Source organism: Eulemur rufifrons, chromosome 30 (assembly GCF_041146395.1).
Source record: "Eulemur rufifrons isolate Redbay chromosome 30, OSU_ERuf_1, whole genome shotgun sequence".
In the NCBI taxonomy this organism is placed as follows: Eukaryota; Metazoa; Chordata; class Mammalia; order Primates; family Lemuridae; genus Eulemur; species Eulemur rufifrons.
Window position 1 is genome coordinate 100,935,437 of NC_091012.1, and position 18,537 is coordinate 100,953,973.

Genomic DNA, 18,537 nt, shown 5'->3' on the forward strand with positions numbered 1-18,537 from the left:
GGGGGAGACAGAAATAAATTGAAGAAATAATGGCTGAAAATTTCCAAATTTTATGAAAACTGTAAACCCGTAGAACCGGGAAGATAAATGAATACCAAGCACACACACACAAAAGAAAACTACACTAATGTAGTAGTTATTGTCAAACTGCTTAAAACCAGTGAAAAAGAGGAAAGCAGCCAGAAATAAAAGGCATGTTATATACAAAGGAACAAAGATAACGATGACATCAGAATTCTCATTGGAAACAATACAAGCAAGAAAACAGTGGAGAACATGTGTTCTTTAACATACTGAAAGAAAAAAGTGTCCAGGTAAAATTCTATATCTGGCAAGAATATCTTTCAAAAACAAGATAAAATAAGGACATTTGCCAGGCATACAGAAGCTGAAATAATTCATTACTAGCAAACCTGAACTACCAGAAATGTTAAAGAAAGTCTTTCGTGCAAGTGGAAATGACACCAGATGGAAACATGCATCTACGAAAAGAAATAAAGAGGGACAGAAATGGTAATAAAAAGGATAAATATACCAAAAAATGTCTTATTATTTAAAACTTTTTAGTAGAAATTTGACTAAACAAAAATAATGTAAGTTTTCTAACATATGTAAAAGCAAAATGTATAGCAACAATGGAATAAAGGCCAGGAGGAGAGAATGAAGATGCTATTGTAAGGAGTAGTGTAATATTACTTGAAGGTAGACTGCAATAAGTTAAAGAGGTACACCATAAATCCTAGACCAATCACTAAAATAACAAAACAAAAAGTTATAGGTAATAAGCTGACAAAGGAGATAAAATGGAATCAGAAAAATACTTCACTAATCAAAAGAAGGCAGAAGGGCTGGGCGCGGTGGCTCACGCCTGTAATCCTAGCACTCTGGGAGGCCGAGGCGGGCGGATCGTTTGAGGTCAGGAGTTCGAGACCAGCCTGAGCAAGAGCGAGACCCTGTCTCTACTAAAAAATAGAAAGAAATTAGCTAGACAACCAAAAAAAAAATGTATAGATATATATATAAATTAGCCGGGCATGGTGGCACATGCCTGTAGTCCCAGCTACTCAGGAGGCTGAGGCAGAAGGATTGCTTGAGCCCAGGAGTCTGAGGTTGCTGTGAGCTAGGCTGACACCATGGCACTCTAGCCCGGGAAACAGAGTGAGACTCTGTCTCAAAAAAAAAAAAGAAGGCAGAAAAGAGAACAGAGAACAGATGGGACAAATAGAAAAATACTAGATTCAAACCAAATCACAGCAATAATGATATTCAATGTAACTGGTCTGAACACTCCAATCTAAAGTCACAGATTGGCAGATTGGATAAAAATGCAAGAGGCAGCTATGTGCCTCCTACAAGAAATGCACGGTAGTTTTAAAGGCACAAATAGGATAAAAGTAAAAGGTTTGATAAAGATATACCATGTTAACTTCAGTGGAAAGAAAGCTGGAGAGGCTAAATTTGGAGGAGACAAAGTAGATTTGGGGGGCAAAGAATATTACCATGGAAACAACATATTTAATAATGATAAATTAGTTAAATAAGAGGCCACAACAATCATAAGTGTTTGTGTACCTAATAAAAGAGTATCAAAAGTCATGGAATAAAACCTGATAGAACTCAAAGAGAAATATTCAAATCCACAATTATAGTCAGGGATTTAATTCTCCTCTCCCAATGTAAGCAGAAAATCAACAATGATATAAGAGAGATGAACAACACAATCAACCAACTAGACTTGCCTGACATCTATTGACACATTATTCTCAAGTAGAAATGCAACATTTACCAATATAGACCATACTCTGTGGAATAAAACAAGTCCCAATAAATTTCAAAGGATTCAAGCCATACAAAGTGTATTCTTAGATGACAATGAAATTAACTTAGAAATGAATAAGGGAAAGACTCTAGAAAAATCCCTAAACTTTTGGAAACTAAATAACAAGCATAAATAACTCATATATCATAGCATATCAAAAGGGAAATTAAAAAGTATTTTTAGCTGAACGAAAGTGAAAACACACTGTATCAGAAATTGTGAGATGCTGCTAAAGAAATACTTAGGGAATTTATAGCACCAAGTATCTACATTAGAAAAGAAGAAAGATTTCATATCAATGACCTCATGTTCCTCCTTAGGAAACTAGAAAAAAAAAGAGAAAATTAATCCCAAAGTAAGTATTAAAAAGGGAAAGTCCATGGAAAAGAAGCCAAACTCTGTAAAATAATTTAAAGAGGTTTCACCAGAGAAGTCTACCAAACATCTAAAGAATAGTTAACACCAATTTACACAATCTCTTCCAGAAAATAAAAGAGGAGGGAACACTTCGTGTATCATTTTATGATTTAAGTATTACCCTAATTCCAAAACCAGACAAAAGCAGTACAGAAAAGGAAAACTACACATCATTATTACTCACGAAGTTAGACGAAAAAAATCCCAACAAAATATTAAAAACAGAAGCCAAAAACGCATAAAAAGAATTATACTCCATGACCAAATGGGATTTGCTGACCACTCCAGTCCCAGCAACTAGCATGAACAGTATAGATGCTTGACGCTTATTTTTGAGATTAATTAATTAATTATTACTGGGCCATTCTTTCCACCTAGCAGTCCCAAAGTCGACTCAAAGTCAACATGACTAAAACTTGACTTACTAATTTATATGTTCCTCTGCCTGCCCAGTACAATGCCTGGAATGTAGTCAATAATACTGCAAATAATCAATATTTATGGAAAGAATAATATATTAATTAAAGACCGATCACTACTATCCAACCACTTGAGTCCCAAATGAGAGGTTATGGTAGTAAATGGCATAGACTTCAAAGTCAAATAGATTAAGCTGTTGTAGTAAAATATACCAACATGTCAGTGGTTTAACACAGCAATATTTGTTTCTTGTCATTGTACATGTTTATCCTGAATCAGAAGGGGTATTCACTCCACATTGAGCTCACACAGGGACACAGGACAATGGAGGCTATACCCTCTGGACCTTCACCGGTTATTACAGTGACAAAAGAAAACATGGAGAAACACTCATTTGTTCTTAATTGCTCCCAATAGTAAGTGACACTTTTTCCCACTCACATTTCATCTACCAGAGAATAGAAAATAGTTGTGTAACTTCAAGAGGGCAAAAAAATGTGACACTCCCCTTTGACGAGAATTTCCCAGATACAAAATTGGTGAAGAGTGGTAATATCTATCACATATTTGTTTAAAAAGTTATTTAATAAACATCTCATATGGTGTACCTGATGCATCAGGACATCCTGTCAGCTTTACTTTCAAAATGCATTCTGAATCTGTACACTGCTCATATGCCCTATTGACCTCTGTCATAAATTGTGTTCTCCAGGAAACAAACGCTGATACACAGTTAAGAATGCAAAAGTTTTACTGGGCAAGTATATCAGTTGGAGTTCTTTAGAGAAACCAAACCAAGAGGAGATATATAAAGAGATTTGTTACAGATGCTCCTCTACTTATTATGGGGTTATGTCCTAACAAACCCATCATAAGTTGAAATTATCCTAAGTCAAAAATGAATTTAATACATCTAACTTACCAAACATCATAGCTTAGCCTAGCTTAAATTAAACATGCTCGGAACACTTCCATTAGCCTATAGTTGGGCAAAATCATCTAACATCAAGCACATTTTATAATAAAATACCTCATGCAATTTATTGAATACAGTACACTGTAGAGTATTGGTTGTTTGAACTTGTGATTGTGTGGCTGACTGACTGGAAACTGCTGCTCACTGCCACTGCCCGGTATCGCAAGAAAGTATCATACCGCACATTGCTAGTCCAGGAAAAGATCAAAATTCAAAATCTGAAGCATAGTTTCTCCTGAATGTGTATCACTTTTGCATCAAAAAGTTGAAAAATTGTAAGTTGAATCATTGTAAGCTGGGGACCGTCTGTATAAGGAATTGGCTCACACAGTTATGGAGGCTGAAAAGATCTGCAGCTGGCAAGCTAGAAACCCAGGAGAGCTGATGGTGTAAGTTCCAGTCAGAAAGCCGGGAGACTCAAGACCCAAGAAGAGACAATTTTACAGTTTGAGCCCAAAGACAGGAAAAGGCCAATGTTCCAGCTTAAACAGTCAGGCAGGAGGAATTCCCTTTTACTCTGCCTTTTTGTTCTTTCAGGTCTTCGACTGATTGGATGAGGCCCACCCACATGAGGGAGGGCGATCTGCTTCACCCAGTCTACCTATTTAAAGGTCAATCTCGTCCAGAAACACCCTCACGGACACACACAGAATAATATTTGACCAAATGTCTGGCACCCTGTGGCCCAGTCATGTTAACACATAAAATTAACCATTATGAGGAGTAACACCTGTAAAGGAAAGGGAAGAAGAAAGATTGAGCAGGGAGAGCCATTATACCATGATATAGACCTGGAAAAGTCTCTCCCAGCCCAATGAAGAGCTCTGCAGCAAATACTGCCTATTAGAGGAGACCATGTAACGTGGAAATAGTTAAGTTCTTGTATAACCTCCTTGCTTATTCATTGGTTGAGGGTCACCCAATGAAAGACTTGACCCTGGCTACCACTGTCTTGTTCAGTTATTGAGTGGGGGCCACCAGAGAAGATAAAGACTTCAGTCAGAAAGCAAAGGCAGATCCTGAGGAGCTAACACTTGGAAGTTGTCAGCTAACCACACACCTGTCAGTTGGCTGGCAAGTTCCATTTTGAAGCAAGATTTGAGAGGTGCATCTCCGTATGTACCACAGCATCACGATCTAAGCCACCACCACTTCTCACTTGGATAATTTCAGTAGCCTCCTACATCATTTTCTTGTTATCATTCTTGTCCCTCACCTCCGATTCCTGAGTTAGTACTCCTCACAGCAGCCAGAGAAATCCTGCTAAAATGTAAATTAAATTCCCTACTCTGCTCAATGATCTCCAATGGCTCTCCACTTTGCTCAGATAAAAAAGTTCCTACAATGACCACGAAGGGCTTACATGATCAATGACTGTATTTCTTTTTTTTTTTTTTTCGAGACAGAGTCTCACTCTGTTGCCCAGGCTAGAGTGAGTGCCGTGGCGTCAGCCTAGCTCACAGCAACCTCAAACTCCTGAGCTCAAGCGATCCTCCTGTCTCAGCCTCCCGAGTAGCTGGGACTACAGGCATGCACCACCATGCCTGGCTAATTTTTTTCTATATATATTTTTAGCTGTCCATATAATTTCTTTCTATTTTTAGTAGAGATGGGGTCTCGCTCTTGCTCAGGCTGGTCTCGAACTCCTGAGCTCAAACGATCCGCCCACCTCGGCCTCCCAGAGTGCTAGGATTACAGACGTGAGCCACCACGCCCGGCCCAATGACTGTATTTCTTATTTTTCCACAGGTTTCTTGTCATATATCAACTTTTTGTAGAGACCTTCTTGACCATCATATCAAAAATAGGACCCACTCTAATTCTCTATCACCATACAATGTTTATATTACACCAAATCTTATCAGTACTAGACCTTATATATATATATAAACACATTAATATCCACTAACATAAACATATGTGCAATAGAATGTAAGGTGTTTGAACACACAAATTGTATCAATTTTGTTCTTTGCTATATCCCTAGCTTCTAGACTGGTATGTGGTTATCTAGGAGTTGCTCAATAAATATTTGTGGAGGGACTCATTTATTTCTTACACTGTTTATTTTCTGACTAAAATGTAATGTCCATAAGGGCCAGGACTTGGACGGTTTTAACTTTGGATCCCAGATCATAGAATAGTGCCTAGCACATAGCAGGCACTCGATAATTATTTGTAGAGTGAAGAAACGATAAATACTGCGTCTCTACAATGTACTCTCTCCTGATAGATGTTGGGCTATAGTAATGAGCAAAGAAGACTAGTACCTACCCTTAAAGATATTAAATAAATAAAAGGTAACAAATAAATATATATTACAAATCATGAAAAGTGTATATAATGGGAAAAATCCAAGGTACTAATAGAGTATAAACCCAAATTTTGCTCAGGGAGTCAGGAAAACATTCTAGAGAAAGTGATATTTATGTTGAGAAATTCAAGATGGAGAGAGGTGAGCTAGGTTAAGAAGGCAAAGAGAATAATATTCTAGACAGAAGGAGCAGTATGTGCAAAGTGCCTGTGGCAGGAGAGGAAATAGCATGTTTGCTAAACTGAAAGAAGGCTAGCATGTGTATATGTCAGTGCACTCCAGCCAGAGAGCAGCAGGAACACAGAGATAATTAAATAAGTTGGGCTTATTATTCATTGTAATGAGGGAGAATGCATGCCATGAGGAACCACGGTGTTTCAGAAAAATCACGTTAGAAAGAACCTATAATAGGATTTGGATTTTGGTTGGATAATGCTGATATTTATGTCCACAATGAGAACAGCATGACCTGGCCATAACTAAAAGGCCAGGTTAATAGCAACACAGAGGCCCTGTTATAAGTGTCAGGCCAATGTCTGGATGTCAGGGACTAATGTTTTCCCCCATGTGACTAAAGAGCAGAGAGATTTGGAGAGAACTGGCACAGGGCCAATCAATGCACGGGCTGGAATACCATGTTAGTGGAGTTGACCTTCATTCTAACAGCAAAGGGAAGCAGGAATCTTATGTACTTAAATCTCTGTGTCAAAGACACTAAAGGGTCATAAATTTTATCCTACTTGTAAACCTAAAGTTAATTTGTCACAGATTGACAGAGGCTGACAGAGGACCTAAGCCTTCTAGGCCACAGACAAAGGACTTTATTACTCACAGCAAAAGCAGTGGCCAGGCTTCATGTGCACCCTGGTTCTACGTGCCCTCTAAGTCCCACGGGAGCAATGAAGGCAGACTGAACTGGATGCTTACACGTGCAGAGGGCTGTGTTGTGAGAAATGAACACTGAGCTTAGGAGATCCAGTGTGTTTATAGCGAGTGGAAGCGATCCTGCTCTTTGTGCGAGGCGTTACCTCATCCCTGAGGATGCTCCCTGCAAGTAGAACCCTGAGAAATATCCTAGGTAGAGACTGGCTGGGGCTTTGAACTCTTGGCATACCTGCCAAAACCATGAAGGAATGCTCAGGGCCCGTGCTGGATTTCCTCACCCAACACTGTGTCTTTAAACAGGTCAACATTTGGAGAACTGGCTCATTAATGGAGAAAACTCACACTGAATCACGCCTTACACCATGTATGAATCATTCCCATCGGCCTACAAATGTGCTATAATTTCTTCCGTGTTGACTTCCCTGTTCCCTTCCAGCCACCACCCCACCCGCCTCCCTATCAATGGGGCGGGGGGCCGTAACATACCCTAGGATATCTGCAATGAGAAGAGTAGGTACTGGGATGACGGTGCACCGATAAATGAAAAGAAGAGCTAGCCAATTCCACGAGGAAGTCAGGGCAGGTGGAGGCAAAGAGGATGTGCTCTGGGCTGGTGACAAGGGAGATGGCTGAACCTAGGGGCACTGGTGCTCCATGGAAGCATGAAAACTGCATCCTCAGAGATGTTGTTAGCATGTAGACAGGTGGTTGCGAAACATACAGTCCCCAGAAAAGAGGCACCAATCTGTCCCACTAACATCCAGGCCTGACTCTTAGAGAAAGCCTCGCCCTGCATTTCCTCTGAGAAGATGGAGCTCCCTGAAATACTTGGTTGCCATGGAAACTCAGGGACTTGACTCAGCTTCTGGGAACCACATGTGACTCACCAGGACCAATTTTTTTCAAGTTGGATTCATAATGGTCAGATATTTTGTTCCGAATTTGCTGCTATTATCTGCAGATGGGTGAACAATTTGCATATTTGAGTTTTAGGGATGGATGGGACACTTCCTCCAAAACTAAAGGAAAAATAGCCTTGTTCAATCTGCTGGGTTCCATGGCTCGCTCTCTCTTGTGATGTTTGCATGTGTTCATTATATCACCTTTACACTATTTTAATAAAGTATTTCATAGTTATATTTCCTATATAATATTCACTAGTGCTTAATTGATAACATAATATCAATTATAATAGCTTCATTATTATTAATAATTTAATAATTATATTTAAGCTATAAGGATTTCTTACACAGTGCCAGATACTTTGCTAAGTACTCTACATGTAACATCTTATTTAGGTCTTCAAAAAACCCTGTGAGTTTTTTTTTTTTTTTTTTTGCAATATCCACATTACTGATGAGGAAGCTGAGGTCCCAGAGAGGTTAAATCTTGGCACACAGGTAGGGCGTGGTAGCAGGGCTGGCTTCACGGGCCTGCAACCAGTATAGTCCCACAAGGCCACATGCTCAGAATGGGTCCCTGGGCTTGCAGTTTAGTGTTGCTGTCCTGGGAACCTTTTTTTCTTTGAATTTGTATTTTGTAGGTGAAGGCAGATGGGACAATGCAGTACGTGCTCTCCTGTGGTCTGGCTCCCGCCACCTCCCTGCCTCGCTGGGACACCAGCCACCCTCCCAGACTCCCCTCTCCTCTGCAGCCCGGTGGCTGCTGCTGCACTTGCCCCTAGGTGGGCGCCTGGGTGTGGGGGCAGGGAGGGGCGGTCTTGAGAGTGCCCGAGCCACAGGACAGGGCCCCTGGGCACCTGTGAGGACCTTCACTCACCCTATGAGTGTCCCCATACCTGAGGGAACATGATATTAAATAGCAAATACAAACACCACGACAGGGCAAAAGAGAGACTGAGGAAGAAAGGAAAAACAGTCTTTGCTGCTGTTGAACAGTGGACTCCACATTTTCATTTTGTACAAGGCCTCCCATTATATAGCTTGAACTGTATGGTAGAGAAGGGTCACAAATTCAGGACTGCATAGCTCCAAAGCCATTATTTCTTTTACTTTTCTTGATTTTAACAGAACCAAAAATATTGAATAGGTGATACATACACACTTGGTATAAAATTCAAAAGTTTCAAAAATATGCAGTCAAAGGATTCTTCTCATCCCTGTTGCTGAACTATCCAGAACTCCTCCCTAAAGGCCACCACTCTTTTCCACCAGGCTCTTAAATACCCTTCCAGAAGCACATCCCTGGTATTCAAGCATCTGTGTATATTCCACTCCCCTTTTTATTCAAATGGCTAACAATATGTGGACCTTGCATTTGTTCATTTCAAAATTTATCTTGGAGTAATTTCTGTGCAGTACTAATGAGGGCAAAAGTTACAGAGTGCTTGCCATGCCATTGTTTTAAGTGTTTCAAACTTACTAAGTTAATGTTTTGAAACAAATGATTTGACATACAAATTTATTCATTTGATCATATTTAAAAAGACAAGGCAGAATCACACTCATTTTTGTAATAGTGTGAGTGTAAACATACTGAATTTCAGAGCTCTTAGTTTGCTTTGGAAATTTCTGAAGAGTTGACCATTAGCAGCCTTTTTGTTCTCCTCTAGGCTTTCCTGCCTTTTGGGGGAGGAGTGTTGGTGACAATTAATGCTAAATAAGTAGCATGTGGGTGAACTTGCCAAATCCTTTCCACCTCCTCCTATAGGCAACATGGCAACTTGGCTTAATTTTTATCTAAAGTCATTAAATAAGCAAGTAGGTTATCCAGCACAGAGAATGGAGAGAAGCTTTTATTGTAGATAATTCCCAAATATAAGAATGGATGAACCCATAGTTTAACTGTTCAGTCCCTTCTTTTGCTGACCAGAGGTAAATATACTGGCAATGGAATGCCTATCTTTGGTCCATTAAGACAGTGTAATGTACTCAGTTTCTTTGATTAAAATGTGTTGGAAAAGCCACCTCTGGGTGGGGAAAAGAAGTTAGTTTATTACAGTGATGGAAGAAAATAAAAACAACAAACAGCAGTGTCCCTTTCCTTTTGAACTCCAGGGATCATTTCACTCCTGTCAGCTTTACAGCCCAAGTAAACTCAACTGGGAGAGCAGAGGGTGGCAACTGGGGCAGAGAAATGAGGAAACTTCATCCAGATCTGTGGACCATTTCAGATCTTCTTGGATTCCCAGTATTGTTATCTTTGAAGTCAAGGTAGTTATGCGGGATTCAAGATTTAAGACTCCATTTTATGGCCAATGCAGAAAATGGCATAAACAACTGATCTTTTTGAGGTACGCCATTTAGATGTGTTATATTCCAATTGTACCCTCCATGGTTTGGAGGCATTGATAACCTCCCTATTGATGCTCAGCCACTTCCCAAAAGCAAGAAGTTTTTTTTGGGGAAGATGGAAACAATGAGGCCATCTTTAGTTGTTCAGAAGATAGTTGCCTCCCAAACGTACTGTCAGAGCCAGTTCCAAAATGATTTCAGATTCCCTTGCAATGTCAGACATCACCTTTTTGTGACAATAGTCCCAGGATATCTTGTTGTTGCTGGTGCACATCTCCTTCTTGTGATCTGATAAGTCCTCCGGCTTGAATTTATCTTGACAGTTGTAGTATATTCCATGGTGACAGGAATAGTTCTGACCCCATTGGTCATTGACTACCACCTCATTCTTGACACTGTTATCATTATAGAGCCAAGCAAGAAAATTAGTAGAGTTCCAGTAAGTATCAGGACATTCCCACGCCCCGTAAGAGCAGATCAGATCAGGCTTGAAGGTTTACTGGTTCATTACAAAGGATACAGATGGGAGAGACGCATAGGGCAAGGCATGTGGGAAGCGGTGTGGAGCTCCCATGTCCTCTCCCGGTGCACCACCCTCCAGGAATCTCCATGTGTTCAGCTATCTGGGAGCTCCCAAAACCCAGTACTTTCGGGGTTTTTATGGAAGCTTTATTACATAGACACAATTGATTAAATTATTGACCATTGGTAATCAACTTCACCTTCAGCCCCTCTCCAGAGATTGGCCTATTAAGTTAATTCTTACCATAACCCAATGAAGTAGGTGTTGTCCTCATTTTATGCATGAGGAAACTAGAGCACACAGAATTTCAATAACTTGCCGAAAGTAATACGGCTAAAAGCAGGAAGAACCAGGATTTGCATCAATGCAGTGTAGCTCCACTAAGCTAACTAACATTCTACTTTTTTCCAATAGCTACATGGTATCCTTTTATATGGATATATTCTCTTTTATTTATTAAATATTTAGCCAGTCCCCTACTGATGGACATTTATGGTTTTCCCAGTCTTGGGCTAGTATAGACAACACTGCGTTGAATAAAGGAATATGTAACATCATTCCATAGGTGTGTAAGTATATCTAAAGGATAAATTCATAGAGGTAGGATTTCCGGGGGTAAATGCACACATAATGTTGCTAGCTATTGCTAAATTGCCCTCTCTAGATGATAAATCAATTTACACTCACGCTAACAAGGCAGGAACGTGTCTGTTCCCCACATCCTCACCAAATCAGTGTGTTTCAAATGTTTGCACATTTGGCTGTATGATAAGTAATGGATGGTATCTTATTGTAGTTAAGATACCCATTGCTCTTGTTATGCATGAGGCTGGGAATTTTTTAAATACATTTAGGGGCATTTTGTATTTTCTTTCCTGTGAACTTTTTGGGCATACTTACAGCAGAGACTGACTAACTGTTCTCCAATCCATCTCCTTTTCCTCCTGGAGTTTCTCAGTTTCCTTACAGGCAACTGTGGCTGGTGGGCTGAGTCCTGGGCAATGGAAGGTGGGCCCGAGAGTTGTACGATATTGACAAGCATAACTCAAAAGCCTCCTTATGAGATCCTCCCGCTCTCTTTCTTTACCCATCTGCTGGCAAAATGTTGACACAGAGTGACCTATGAAGTTAAGTGCTGAAGGTGGCAGGGTTCTGTCAGTCTAGTCCTTGAATTTTTTCAAAAAGCACGGCTAACCCTCCCCAGTCCTGCTTCTATTTGGACTTTATATAGGTAAGAAAATTTTATTTTTATTTTTATTTTATTTCAGAATATTATGGGGGTACACCTGTTTTGGTTATATAATTTGCTTTCGTACAGTTTTAGTCAAAGTTGTAAGTGTGCCCTTCACCCTCCCTGTTAGCTGTGAATTTACCCATCCCCTCATTCCCCTTCTCAACTACTTGATTTCTGTAAGAAAAATTTTGATAGTGTTGGGCCACTAAGATTTTGGAGTTCATCCCTTACAGCAGCTACTGTTATCAAAAACAATACAGTAGCATTGGTTCTTTTTTCAAAAAAATGAATCAATTGAGGCTATTTTCTTATTAGGGCAAGTAGCCCTTTGTGATATGAATAACAAATACTTTCGAACTTTGCTCTTTGAATTTTAACTATGCTTTAGGTAGATTTAGCTTGCTGAGTCTTTTTATTAAAATGGTCTTTTTTTAAAGAAAAGTTTTAGGTTTATAGAAAAATTGAGAAGATAGTACAAAGTGTGGCTCAACTTTTCACCTTGATTATTGTTCCTTTGATAAACAATATTTTAGTTTAAAATTTATTGTGGTAAAATATGTATAACATAAATTTACTATTTTAACCATTTAAGTGCACAGTTCAGTGACATTAAGTATGTTCACGTTATTGCGTAACCATCACCACCATCCACCTGCAGAACTTTTCATCTTCCCAAACTGAACCTCTGTACCCATTAACACTAACTTCCCATTCCCCCTGCCCCCAGTCCCTGGCAACCACTACTCTACTTTCTGTCACTATGAATTGTTTTATTAATACATAATAAGTGCATATGTTTATGAGGCACTTGTGATATTTTGATACATACAATCAGGGTATTTTTCTTTCTGAGACAGGGTCTTACTCTGTTGCCCAGGCTGGAGTGCAGTGGTGCAATCACAGCTCACTGCAACCTCGAACTCCTGACCTCAAGTGATCTTCCTTCTTCAGGCTGCCAAATAGCTGGGACTACAGGTGTGCCGCCATGCCTGGCTAATTTTTCTAAAAAATTTTGTAGAGATGGGGTCTTGCTATGTTGCCCAGGCTGGTCTCAAACTACTGGCCTCAAGTGAGCCTCCCACCTTGGCCTCCCAAAGCACTGGGATTACAGGTGAGCCACTGCACCAGGCCCAATCAGGGTATTTAGGATATGTATCACCTCAAACATTTATCATTTCTTTGTGTTAGGAACATTTCAGTCTTCTAGCTATTTTGAAATATACAATAAATTATTATCTATAGTCACCCTAGTATTCTATCAAACACTAGAACTTATTCCCTGAATATTAATTATAAATCCTTTAATTAGTCTTTATGTACTCAAATTTATCACTTTTTCTTTTATGAATTCTGGTTTTGTGACATATCTAAAAAGATCCTGTTTAGTTCACAATTATATCTAAAACTCTCTTGAGAGAGTCTCATCTATTCCTAATTTTCTACAAGTTGTTTCATCATGAATGAATGATGACTTTTACCAAATTATTTCTCTGAATCTGTTGAGATGACCATATTTAGTTTTTCTCTTTCCTTTAATCTGTTAAGATGGTGAATTACATTGGGTTTTTTCCAAATGTTAAGCCAACCTTGCTTTTCTAGAATAAATATAACTTCATCATGATATAGTATCATTTTTATATATTTTTTTTCAAGTATGTCGCTTAGGATATTTTCATCCATGTGTATGAGACAAATTGATTTGACATTCATTCTTCTCAAATTGTCCTTGCTTAGTTTTGGTATCAAGGTATCCTACATAAACCACAAGAGGGTAGTGTATTACCTCTATTCTCTGAAAAAGTTGTGCAATATTGGAATTCTCTCATATATTTTTATTCTGTCGCCCAGGATGAAGTGCAGTGGAGTGATCATAGCTCACTACAGCCTGGAACTTCTGGGTTCAAGCGATTCTCTTTCCTCAGCCTCCTGAGTAGCTAGAACTATAGGCACAAGCCATCAAGCCCAGCTATTTTTTTTTTTTTAAGAGATGGGGTTCTCCCTGTGTTGCCCAGGCTGGTCTCAACTCCTTGCCTCAAGGGATCCTCCTACCTTAGCCCTCCCAGCACTGGGATTACAGATGTGAGCTACCACTCCTAGCCTTAATCTCAGTCTTTAATTGGTGTATTTAGAGAATTTACATTTAAAGTTAATAATAAAGTATTTAGAGTATTTACATTTAAACTTAATGTTAGGGCTGCAATCTACTATTTTATTATTTGCTTTCAGTTCTCTATGTTTCTCATTCCTGTGTTTCTTTTTTTTTTTTACATTTCTTTAGGCTACTTGAAGACATTTTAGAATTCTGTTTTCAATCCTCTATAATGCTTTTGAGTATATCATCTTGTATCTTTTTTTAGTGGCTGCTCCAGGTATTAGAGCATACATGTGTAACCACCACCTACAGGTATTACTATTTAATGATTTTGCATGAAATGTAGAAACCTTACTTATGTTAATATGGCTAGGAGTTGGGCTTTGATTAAAGTTTGCAGTTAGGAGCAGGATTCAAAGGCTGCAAATTCCTCTAGTGTCCTTGTAAGTATTCCTTCTCAGATAAAGTTTCGTACATTGTAGCTTTTTCAGTGGTAATGTACTGTTATTTTACTGAAGCCTTGCTGGTGTGTTGGAAATGTGCAGGGGAAAGAGAACATTCTGTAATCTCCCATTTATTTTTATTTTCTTATTTTTTATTTGAGAGTATTACGGGGGTACAAACGCTTTGGTTTCATAAATTGCCTTTGCGCTGCCAGACAAGCGTGCCCATCCCCCAGACAGTGGGCACCGCATCCGTTCGGTGTGGATTTATATAATCTTACATTTAAATCTCAGTGTTTCTAGTGAGTTTATGTCTCTGGCTTGTGACCTTTACAAGTGTGTCTTCTTGTATGTCTCCTCCCACTCTTAGATGAGACCAGATGGCTAGAGGCAGCTTGAGTAAAAATGTCCTCCTCCAGGGCTCCAGACAGGGCTCTGGAAAGTGTTTCCCCTGGAGCTTGGCCTTTGTTATGGAGAACACTCTGGGGATGTTTCACAATTCTTTCTTAACTCTTTCCTGTCAGAGACACAAGGGGATCATTCTGAGATCTTTGGTCATAACCTGGTGGGGTTCCTAGAAGTAAAATCATGAAACTGTGGGTCCTGCACCCCCAAGAGCACAGCTCTCCAAATTTATTCACTCATACTAGTCCACACTCAACCTCCAGCAATTTGTCAAAATTACAATTTAAATTTCCTACCAGCTATGGTAGGAATTCAACCAGTTTCTGTTCCTTTCAAGCGGTTCTCGGCTGTGCCTCTCTGAATTCATCTATTTCTCAAGTTTCAGAATGGTGGTTTGCCCTGACAACTCTGTTGTCTGATGGCACCAAGAAAATGTGTTGATTTTTAAGTTTGTCCGGCTTTATCTTGCCTTAACAGTGGGAGTGACAAATTCTAAGCACTTTCATGTGAGAACAGCTCCCTGGTTCCCCAGCAATAGTTAACTATTGTTTTTAGCACCCAAATACTTATTCTCTCCTTCTGGAACTCTGATGGTTCAAATGTTAGATCTTTTGTTTTTGTCCCAAAGTTCTGTTCATTTATGCTTACTTGTTTTTCCCTGTTTTCCAGATTGAGTATATTCTATGGGTCTGTACTCAGGTTCACTGATTTTATCTTCTGTCATCATCTCTATTTGACTATGGAAACCATTCAGCAAGTTTTTAAAAAACATTTTATTTATTGTAATTTTTAGTTTTATAATTTCCATTTGGTCCTTTTCTATAATTTCTATAACCTGGAAGGGATGTTCCGTTTTTCGTGTACTTCACGGTAATCCATAGTTATGCCTTCATTAATTTTATACTGAATACTTTAAAATTTTTGTGAGCTACTCCCAATATCTGATTCATCTCTGTTAGTTTATTGCCTTTCCTCATTCGAGTTGTGATTTCCCAGTTCTAGGTATTATGAATGATTTTTTATTGTGTCCTACATATTTTAGATATTATTTAAAGAGACCTCTAAACCCTTCATATCTTCTATTCATATTTTTGCATGAAGTTGCTCTAGTAACTTGGCTTGTTGGTTCTGGCCTACTTTCATGGGCTGTCATTCCAACGGCATTTAGTTTAAGGAGCCTTTGCAATGCATTTCTGGGCTGCGTTGTTCTACTAGCTCCACCTGAGTTCCTGATGGATTGCTGCTGGAGCTACCTGTAGGGGCAGAAGGTGCTTTCCTGGGCCATCCCGTGTCATTAGGTGGGAATCAGGACCCACAGAGAGTAGAGCATTTCCCCTGTCCTGTTTTTCAGTCGTCTGGTACCATTGGTCTTCCTACTCCGTATCTACCAGTGTCCCCAGGGGAGGGAAGCACCGACCTGGGCCATCTAACTTCTGCTGGTTGGAAGGTGAGGAGCTACAGGCCTGAATATTTCTCTGCCCCTGGATGAAGGGTTAGGAGATTCAACAACTGGTTCACCTTCTGTTGTAGGGTAGATGTCTGGGAAATGCCAGGCCTGGTTGCTTTCTGCCAATGGGTAGAGGGACTACAGATGTCTGCCCTGGGTCTTTAGCTGCTGAGTAGAATGCTATGAGCCACTAGGTCTGAGCATTTCTCTCTCTCTCTCTCTCTCTCTCTCTTTTTTTTTTTTTTTGAGACAGAGTCTTGCTCTGTTGCCCGGGCTAGAGTGCCGTGGCGTCAGCCTAGCTGACAGCAACCTCAAACTCCTGGGCTCAAGCGATCCTCCTGCCTCAGCCTCCCGAGTAGCTGGGACTACAGGCATGTGCCACCATGCCCGGCTAATTTTTTCTATATATATTTTTAGTTGGCCAGATAATTTCTTTCTATTTTTAGTAGAGACGGGGTCTCGCTCTTGCTCAGAGTGGTCTCGAACTCCTGACCTCGAGCGATCCGCCCACCTCGGCCTCCCAGAGTGCTAGGATTACAGGCGTGAGCCACCGCACCTGGCCAGCAGTTCTCTTTTATTAAATGAAGGATAGGGAGATAGTGGCCTTGGATCACTTTCTGTCACAGGATGGAGGACCAGGGGACATGAGGCTTGTTGGCACTACCTGTACATGTGGAGAGACCCGCTTGTGGTCATCCTGTAAAGGTCACTGTGTGACTCGGTCCTCTGGGGATTGGCTATAGCTACTGCTACAGGGAAATGGGGCCTGCTGTTTCTTTCATTTTGGGTGCAGAAGGGGCCATCCTGCCCACCAGGCCAGGGGTAGCTGTTGCAACTGCTGCTGGTTGATCAGCCTGGTGCATCTATTGAGTATCAGTCTGTCCCTTAAGTCAATGCTAGGTTTCTACTGTTCCCATTCTTTGCCCAGAGACAGCAGGTTTTGCTTGTTTATTTCCTATTTCACTTAATTTTTGTCTACGTGTATTGGGGTTCTGTGTTGCACACATCTCTGGTACCCAATCCAGGATATGTGGGTGATAAAAAGAAAGCTCAAGGTATCATCACAGTGTAGATCTCCAAATCCTTAGGTCCCTAGCCAGTCTACCTTCTTTCCACCTTTCAGAGTCCTGGTTGTCTGTTGAATTGTTTTCACAGCAATTATTTGTATTTGGAGGAGAAGAACTGGGAAACGTTAGTCTACACTATCTTACCCACCAACCAGAAGTCCTTCTAGCCATTTTTGTAATTACAACTCTATACAATATGCCTAACCTTCTCTTCATTTAGATAGTCTTCATTAATGCCTTACTATGAGCAATAATCAAGTTAGGAAATCCCTCTACCTCTTCCCTTCCCTTGTATTTATCTTACTAATATTAACTATATTATATCTGTTTTACTTGATTTTTTAGTTTTGTGACAATTTAGTTCTCAACACCAGGCCTTCTGCCTGAAGTTATCTATTCATTTATTGGTTGACTGAAGTTTATCTTGTACCAAATTATTTAAAAGGGAGTCATTAGAATAATGCACATTTTAAAATTGTTTGCCTATTGCTTTTATACTTGAGTGACAGATTGGTTGGGTAAAAAATGATTGGGTCGTACCTTTTTCCTTTATGATTTTGTAGGTTTTGTTCCACCAAAATTGTGCTCTTTACCACAGCATTATACTATACCTGGTAGGACAGGCCTCTAATGTGAATATTCTAAAAGATAGATCTGCATATTTACTCTTAAGAAATAAGAAAATTTATGTGTGGGTCCTTTTCATGTCCAGCCATGGCTGTGATGAATAGCTTGTTACAATCCTATTAATCACAGAGAAAAAGTAAAAAGACTGGTTACAAGGAAAAAATTCTGCTTGAATGCATCAGAGTACTTCTTTTGTGTCCAGAACATCAGGTTGGAAGAATCTGGTGGGTAGGGAAGCTTACTCAGGGGAATCCAAGAGTCTTGTGCTGCTTTTTTCCTCAGAGAATTTGCTGAATCCTAAACTGCTCTGGGTGAGAGGACATCATTCTATAGGCAAAACACCTGCTAAGAAGTAGAGACGTCATCAGTTCTTCAGGAAACTCATGGGGGCTAGAGAAACAAAACTAATTATGATTAATATGTTCAAGAAGATGGATAACAGAATTGAGTTTTCATCAGAAAACTACAATTTAGAAATCAATTGTTGTGGTTTGAATATGGTTTGTCTCTGCCAAAACTCATGTTGGTGGGTGGGCATGGTGGCTCACACTTGTAATCCTAGCACTCTGGGAGGCCGAGGTGGGAGGATAGCTTGAGGTCAGGAGTTTGAGACC

The 18,537-nt window shown here is 39.9% G+C and overlaps 1 pseudogene; it reads right to left on the reverse strand.

The window, feature by feature from the left end:
* Positions 1 to 9,851: 9,851 nt before the first annotated feature.
* Positions 9,852 to 10,659, reverse strand: LOC138378999 (tissue alpha-L-fucosidase pseudogene; annotated as a pseudogene).
* Between the last annotated feature and the right edge of the window lie 7,878 nt (positions 10,660 to 18,537).